Source organism: Carassius gibelio, chromosome A8, assembly GCF_023724105.1.
Source record: "Carassius gibelio isolate Cgi1373 ecotype wild population from Czech Republic chromosome A8, carGib1.2-hapl.c, whole genome shotgun sequence".
Taxonomy (NCBI): Eukaryota; Metazoa; Chordata; class Actinopteri; order Cypriniformes; family Cyprinidae; genus Carassius; species Carassius gibelio.
Genome location: NC_068378.1, coordinates 16102734 through 16111422, shown reverse-complemented (window position 1 = coordinate 16111422; position 8689 = coordinate 16102734). Strand labels below are relative to the sequence as shown.

At 36.1% G+C, this 8689-nt stretch overlaps 2 pseudogenes; both read left to right on the top strand.

Annotated features, from left to right (window-relative positions):
* Positions 1-4008: 4008 nt before the first annotated feature.
* Positions 4009-5235, top strand: LOC128018136 (WD repeat-containing protein 6-like; annotated as a pseudogene).
* Positions 5236-5313: 78 nt separating this feature from the next.
* On the top strand, positions 5314-5984 carry LOC128018135 (WD repeat-containing protein 6-like; annotated as a pseudogene).
* Positions 5985-8689: the final 2705 nt, after the last annotated feature.

Sequence of the window (8689 nt, the reverse complement as noted above, 5' to 3'; positions counted from 1 at the left end):
CCAAGACATACTACGCACCTGTCATGAGTGTCCCCCGCCGTGATGTACCTGGTACATGGCTCCTTACATTTTCGAAAGCTCATCGCGTCCGCGAAGAGGAGTTAACACTGCTCGAAGAGATCGCTGGAGAACGCGAGACGATAGGGCACAGATGATTCGCTATTCCTGAAGGAATGAAATCTGAGCGAAATGGCGCGCTGCACCCAGGTATATCATGCGCGCGCATGCGCAGGGTGGTGCTATGCGCCATTTGGCCAATAGGATTGGCGGGATGGTATAGGGCTTCAGACATTCGTCACACCAGAGGTGTTCCCATACGTGGTGACGTCACCGCAGCATCGAAGTGACCTATGATAGGGAACCCAATAGACCCGAACTATGAACTAATCAATTCTCTTTCCGGTTTAAACTGCATTGGTTTTAGCGTATGGGGCTGTCACGTGATTAAGGAACGCGTCAAAACCACGATAGACCCGAACTATGAACAAATCAATTCTCAATCTGGCTTCTTAAAGAATAATAATATAAGGCTAATTTTAGACTTGCTTGATTACTCTAGCTTATGTATAAAGGATTTATTATTTTCATAGACTTTTATAAAGCCTTATACACTTTGGAGCATGCTTTTATTTTTACGTCATTAAAACCATTTGGGTTTGGAGAGTTCTTCTGTAAAGCTATACAAACAATGTATACGAATGCAAACAGTTCTATTAAACTTAAAGGAGGTTCATCTTCTAGATTTGATTTAAAACATGGTGTCAGACAAGGCTGTCCCATTTCCCCTTACTTTTTTTCTTTTTTGTGTTCAGCTAATGGATATTTATGTTAGATCAAGCCACTTAAAAGGTATATCTGTAGATGGTACAGATACAGTATGATCATATCCCAACTAGCAGATGACACTGCACTATTCTTGAAAAATCATTATCAGGTCCCAATTGTTCTTGAAGTTATAGAGGCCTTTTCTAAAGCCTGGCCTTTGTTTAAACATTAATAAACGTGAATTGTTATCTATTAAAGACTTACAACAAATTGCTAATATTCCAGTGAGGGATTCTGTAACATACTTGGGGATTGTTATCACAAAAGATCAGAAATCTAGGTGTAAGATTAATTTTGAATCTATTCTTCAGAAGACTATAAGGCTAAACTGAATCACTGGCTTTTAAGGGATTTATCCCTAAAAGTTAGAGTTTTGTTGATTAAAGCAGAGGGATTGTCAAGATTAGTTTATGCAGCCACTTCACTTAGTGTCTCTAAGGAAATGTGTAAAGATGTTGATACTGCTTTGTTTAATTTTCTGTGGAGAAATAAAACACATTACATTAGAAAATCTACAATAATGAATACATATGAATCAGGAGGATTGCACTTTCTTAATTTCTGTACTCTAAATAATACCTTTAAAATTACCTGGATCAGACATTTCACTCTAAATCCAAATTCTTTGTGGAATTTTATACCTAATTTAGTTTTTTCAAAATTAGGTGGTCTTAGATTTCTCTTGATTTGCAGTTACAAAATTGATAAAATTCATTTAAGCTTATCCTGCTTTCATAAACAAATGTTGCTGGCTTGGTCTCTATTATATAAGCATAACTTTTCTCCCCATAGGTACCTTATTTGGAACAATTACAATATATTATATAAAAATAAATCTTTATTTTTTGAAAATTGGTTTTTAGCAGGCATAATAAAAGTCAGTCAATAATTTAATCAAGAAGGCATGTTTACTCACTTATTCTGAGTTTTTAGCTGTCCATGGAATTCCAGTAACACCAAAGGAGTTTTCTATTGTCATGGGTGCAATTCCCACTGGAGTTTTGGCATTATTCAGAGCTAATACTCAAAATAATATTACACGCTCCTCTACATTTGATTTATTTGATACTCATATTGGAAAACTTTGTTTTGGCCCTAGAAATATGAATGTTAACAAAACTGTTCGTTCCTTACTTCAAAAAGATATTGTTTCTTCTCCTAACTGTATATTTTATTGGAACAGACATGGAAGGACATTTGGACCTTACCAAACCATTGGTGAACAAAGTCAAAGTATCTTTTAAAATTTTACATATAACCCAGTAAATAATTTTCTTGTTAAATTTAAAAATCATATTGATTTGAATTGCTCTTTTTGTAATATGAGTACTGAAACTTTTACTAAAATCCCTTCAAATAAAACATAATAATATTACATTATAAATTAAATTTTTGCGAAATTCCATATTCACAAGTGTAAGTACAGTAAAACCAATCCTTTATTTTTGGTTCTTGAAAATGAAATTCAGATTTATGTGAAGACGATATCTTATTCACATAATAAGAAAGCAATTAAGACAGTTTCCATTTGTAAATACTTTAATATATTTATGTAAAGTTGCCCATCCCCCGGCTGTGTATTTTGAATGCTTATATTTTTTCTTTATATTCTGTTTGTGTTTTATGTTTTCATGTGTATTATTGTTGCTGTAACTGTACTTTGACTTTGTTTTTTGAAGTTTAATAAAAAAAAAAAAAAAGAAGAAAGAACTAATCAATTCTCAAGACTGTAGCGACTGACCTATAGAATATTGCGTGCAGCGCAATTGGACACCGAGCGATGTCGACGAGGAAGCGAGCATACATTAAGGAGCAAAACACATGCAGGAACTGGAATGAAAGAAAATACATCACTTTTCCGTTTCATCTCTTCGTAAAATAAAGACACGATCTCTACAGGGGACGGGGAAGTCAAAGTGTACTTGTTAGGGTTGTTGTTACGATGAGAAAGTTGCAGAATCAGACGGATTATCCATTCTAGAAAATTAATTGTATGGTAGCTGTGTCCTGTTGACAGATGACTTATTATTTTAATAAATGGGTAGATCCTGACATTGGAGCATTTTTATTGTCTAAAAAATGTATTAATCAACTGTCATGTTCCAAAACAGAACAATCCAGTTTAAAATGAATTTTCCAACAGGGTGAGGTTAGTATTGAGCTAAATGAGTCAAAGGTGTTTGTTTACATGAAAACCTATTTAATAATCCACATCAGTGATCAGGGAATGTTTTTCTTTAGGTCAACTTTAGGTCATTTTTTTAAAAGTTAATATTAAAGTTATTTAATCCTACGTTCACGTTCATGGTTCTCTGATGTTAGTTAAGTCAAATGACATACAGATAAACATAAAAAAAAAATTTAGTCAAGGTTTTGCTATGATTAGTTTTATTCATATATATGTATATGTATATATATATATATATATATATATATATATATATATATATATATATATATATATATATAAATTCCCCACACTACATCACAAAATATTTTAATACAATATTTCATATATAAAAATGTAATTATCATTTATCATTTTTTCTTCTAGTTTATGATGTATTTTCATCCCACAGAAATAAGAATGTTTCATGTTTGCATGGCATTAGATATATTTATTTATTAATTTGAATGTTGTGCACTGCTAATAGAGATTAAAAGTTAAAAGTGGACACAACTACTTTCCATGTGAAAAACAATCCTGGAAAGTGTCAGAATATTTAATGGGATATATTGTCTTTTTTTCTTATTGTTGCAGAAGAATTGAAAGGAAAAAAAGAAAATAATTAGGAGAAGAAGAATGCAGTGGACTGAAAAGATATTTTCTCATAGATATTATTATACCATGTCACATTAAAATAGCAAGCTGTTTGAAAACAGAAAATGAAAGAAAATATACGTCAGATTTTCAAATGTAAGTGGACCTGTGAAGAACTATAGTTTGGATTATCTTCTTCAATGTTATTCTTTGTGTTTAGGAAATGCACGTCTCATATCCATAATTGTATTAGTGTATTTATCTCTACAAACATATTCTTATTCATAACATATTAATTTGATAAATTCTTTCCTGTAAATTGTGTCATTTTGTAGATGAGGGAACATTCCTCTCTGTGTACAGTCTTCAGGCATCTACTAAAGAATGTACATCTCTAAATGTTCTCCATAATTACTGTATCCATGGTATACGACCTAGTAGAAAACGTCTGCTTGGAGAGAGACAATCCAGCGATGTAATCTCATGTGAAAGGAGTTTGGCTTGTCAGCTTCAGTACTGGAGGACAATGTCTAAAGCAAATTGGTCCTCTCTTGGAACTTCAAGACTGGACATTCATTTGCTGAAAGGACAACCACACCTAATGTTAGGCATATCCTTCGCTCACAATTTTGTGCTGCTCCTTGATGCAGAAATTTTCTCTCCTTCTACTCCTGCATAGAGACCTGTCTTCTCTACTCAGAACTTATGATCGGTCCAAATTGGGACCCTTTAGTGTTGGTAAGTGGGACTGTTTTCAATCAGCTTGTGATGGCCAGTCCCAGGTAGAGAGACACCTGGTGGGCCACAGTGGAGTCATTTTCAGCCTTTGCTACCTCCAGAATTCTCGGTGGCTGGCTTCTGCCTCAGATGACTGCAGTGTTCGTTTGTGGAGCTTCGGCACGTTGGGTGGAGATGCAGGCTGTGGAGAGGAATCCCCAACTTGTATTCGGGTGCTTTATGGGCACCAGGCACGTGTCTTCTGTGTCAGGCTTGCACCAAACCTTGTATTCAGTGCAGGAGAAGATGGAGCATGTCTGCTCTGGGAATGGGGAGGTGAAGGAAAGGTTGGGCATACATTTAGAGGGCATAGGTCAGGTGAAGTGAGGGCTCTGGCTGTCAGCAAAGGAAGAATAGGCTGTAAGGAGGGATCGATGGCTACTGGTGGTGCACATGGTTGGGTAAGAGTATGGAGAGTAGCAAAGGAGAAGAAAGACAATAAGGAAACTCAGGCAGAGGCTCAGCTGGATCTGGGGTTTAAAGGGCAGGGTTGTCCCAAAGTGGTCCGATTAATGGGTGAAGGTGATCCAAATAGTGTTCTGGTCTGTACTGATCAAGGAGAGGTGTGCCTTAGTCAGGGTGACACCTGGGATGTCATTTGGCAAGGGAGAGCAGAATACCAGTCTTATTGTGTGAAATCACAAGCATCCAAGTCCAGAATTAAGATTGCATTGTGTGGGTGTGTGCAGTGGGTAATCTGAATGGAGGTGTCCAGGTGTTTCTTGTATGGCAGCCATGTGTTGGAGTCTTGCTAAGAGCTGGTGAGGGTAAAGTTCACTCTGTACTTTGGGTCAAGGGACAGTTTGAAGGGTCCTGGAGTTGGTGTCTTTTTGCATCGGGCTCTGAGGCACTGGTTTGTCGATGGACAATAAAAGTGATAGAGGATGAATCGGGCCTGCATATGAAAGAGGAAACTCTTCTTCCATTCCTGCTGCCACCATGTGCCTTCCATGTGCCTGTCTTCCATGAGAACCCTTTATGGAGTCCATGGAAAGCAAGGTGTGACTTCTGTTTGTGAATATCAAGATTTATTTTACAGTACAGGTCGAGATGGATCTGTAAGAATACTTACTGTTGAAGAAAATAGTCTGAAGGTGCGTAGAGTTCAACGGGTCTGCAAAGGCATGGAGTGGATAGAGAAAGTTCTGTTTTTCGGCTCGGATGAACTAGAGGTACAGGGAAAGTTGCTGAATGGGAGAATTGAGAAGAGGAAGATCGATCAAGAGAGTGCAATCGTTGCTGACACTTGGTTTGTAATGTTTGGCTTCCACTCGGTCCACTTTGTTATATGGGACCCTCACAGACAAGAGAAGCTTTTGTCAGTTGCCTGTGGAGGTGGTCATCGATCCTGGGCCTGCAAACACCCAATAAACATTGACATAGATCCTCAAGCATGGAGCTGTCTTTGCATCACATTCATTAGCATCAAATGAAAACACTGTGAATGTACAAACCCTGAAAGGGAGGCTACATGGACGAGGCATCAGCTGTGTTTGCCACCTTGGTAGTCTGACAAAGACTGGACAGTTGTTGGATGCTCCTGATGCGTTGGGATGAGCAGCAGGGTCAAAAAAATTTTCCCTGCAACCTCCCAAAAAGACTAGTATAAATACCCACTTTGCAGCATTTCCTTCATTTGTACATAAATGGTCTCTTCCTTCTAGGAGCTGTTGGCTATGGGTCTGTGCAACTCAATTGGCGGGATGTTCCAATGCTTTCCAGTAAGCGGATTCATGTCTTGCAGCACAGAGTACAGGCTGACAAATTCAAGTTTGAACACCTGCTATTTCTGGTTAATAAAACAACCTCATGTTACAGTTACACAAACATGCACAACATTTGGAACAAGGATCACAATCCACCCCCTGTTTCCATGTGAATTACATAACCTGGGAGGAATGCATTGAATGTTTTTACAGAAAATAGTTATACTGTTATATCCTGTACAATACAGTTGAAGTACATGTATATACTGAAATTCAAAAAGCTAATGAGATATATATAAATAAAAGGTCCCAATACCACCTTCAATAACAAAGTATTTCTTATATGGATATAGCATAATAAGGTGGTTTTCTAAAGTGTATTTGTGTGCTTCAGACAGTTTAACTGTCATTATTTCTGCAAGGGGGTTTTGAAGTTAAAGTTAAATGTGTGCCTAAACTTTGGAAAACAGACCGCTTGGACCTGGTAAGGGAAACCAGTCCATTTATCCTTACATAACTGACCCATGTACAGCATGCTGCGGAATCCTGTTCCATGTAGGCCTCTCATCCAGGGTGTTTCCTGTGTGTGTTTCCCACTGAGACTGCAGGTAGTGTGGGCAGTGACACTGCTCAGTGCCCTGGTGTTAACTCTGGACCTGGTACTTGATATTTCAATTGTTTTCTCTCTTTTTACCATTGTGTTCAGAACACAGCAGTGAGTCATCTGTATTGTCTGATATTTATCTCCCTCTATTTCTCTTTCGAGTATTCATCTTTCTCATACTAACTCTTATTCTTCCTCTTTCTCTTTCTAAATTTCTCAGGCCCAGACCTTCTGTTGTCAGGCATATTGCTGGCACAGACTGTTACAGTGATCTGGAGAAATACTCAAGGGTAATATTTGCACACAATCCAGCCAGAAATCAGCCTAAGCTGTTTTAAAATGTGGTTAACCATCTTAAGCAGTTTCTCAGCTTAAACAATGTGATCTGTCAGTCCTAAAAGCTGTTTTTTTTTCTTCAGATGAGCAACTACATAAACCAGCTAATAACCATAAATTACCAACATACTGCCAGTCAAAACTTTGAAATAATTAATAATTTTTCAGCATTTGTGTGTGTGTGTTCATGTTTTAAAGTCATTTATGGTCACCAAGGCTGCATTTGTTTGATAAGAAATATAGATATTATGAAATATTATTACAATTTTAAATAATTGTTTCCTATTTGCATATATTTTGAAATGTACTTCCTGTAATGGCAATGCTGAATTTATTAATATATTTATTAATATGAATTATATATAACAATTATATATTTTATAAATAATTGTGTTACTTATTAATATTACATGTATATTAGAAATATTCCTCTTAGTACATACCTATAATATAAATATAAATCCCTGAATTTTGTGTTGGTGCAGGCACCCCAAGTCCCTGGAGTGACTGTGTTTGTCTGTTGTAATCCACTTTAATATGCTAATGCAGACCAGACCTTTACATCAGTCAGACAGGTACAATATTTATCACAGCTCCCTGCTTTCCATTCACTGAGTTACATTTTTTATTCTTTTTGTATATGCAGGCAGTTAGTAAGGACATTAATGAGAATCCTGAAGTAAGTCCTCCAGGCCAGCAGGTGGTTCAGAGATATTCTGGAGCTCAGTAGAGTCTCCATCAAGGACTATTCAGTTGATTCAGTTGATTCTTCAGTTTTGATAGTTATATTTCAAACATCATATGATTCAGCTGGATACAAAGCTATAATTAATCTTTGATTCAATTCAATTCAATTCAAGGTTATTTGTATTGGGCTTTACGACACAATGTTTTTGTTACATGAGAAATATGTTTTTCAAAAGACAAGTTGCTGTCTAATATAACACCCACATTACATCCGTCTAGTTGCAAATTGCCATCTACGAGTTTCTGTGTACTGTTTTTTGGTCCAATAAATAATATCTCTGTCTTATCTGAATTGAATAGGAGAAGATTATTGGTCATCAAATCTTTGAGATACATTTCTGTTATTTTCTATGTACTTTTGAAACAGCCTGTCATCACCCATCGTTAAACCTGAATTAAGGCAAGGCAAGGCCAGGCAAGTTTATTTATATAGCACATGTCATACACAATGGTAATTCAAAGTGCTTACATAAAAGAAAGATCATGAAATCATGAAGAAATATAATTTCAAAAATAAAACAAGCAATATAAAAACTTTGAAAATGATTTTAAAAACGTATTTAAAATGAATTTAAAACATTTAAAAATATAAAATGATTTGACATAAAATACAGTGAATATGTAAAATACAGTGCAATCAATCCAGACATTGCACAGTGCTCATTCAATAAATGCACAGCTAAACAGATGAGTTTTGAGTCTAGATTTAAATGTGACTAGTGTTTTAGCACAACTGATCTCTTCTGGAAGCTGATTCCAACTGCGGGATGCATAGTAACTAAAAGCAGACTCCCCTTGTTTTGTGTGAACACTTGGTATTTCTAACTGACTTTTAGGTTTATATTCAGTGAACATATCTGCAATATACTTCGGTCCTAGGTCATTGAGTGATTTATAAACAAGTAAAAGTACTTTAAAATAAATCCTAAATGT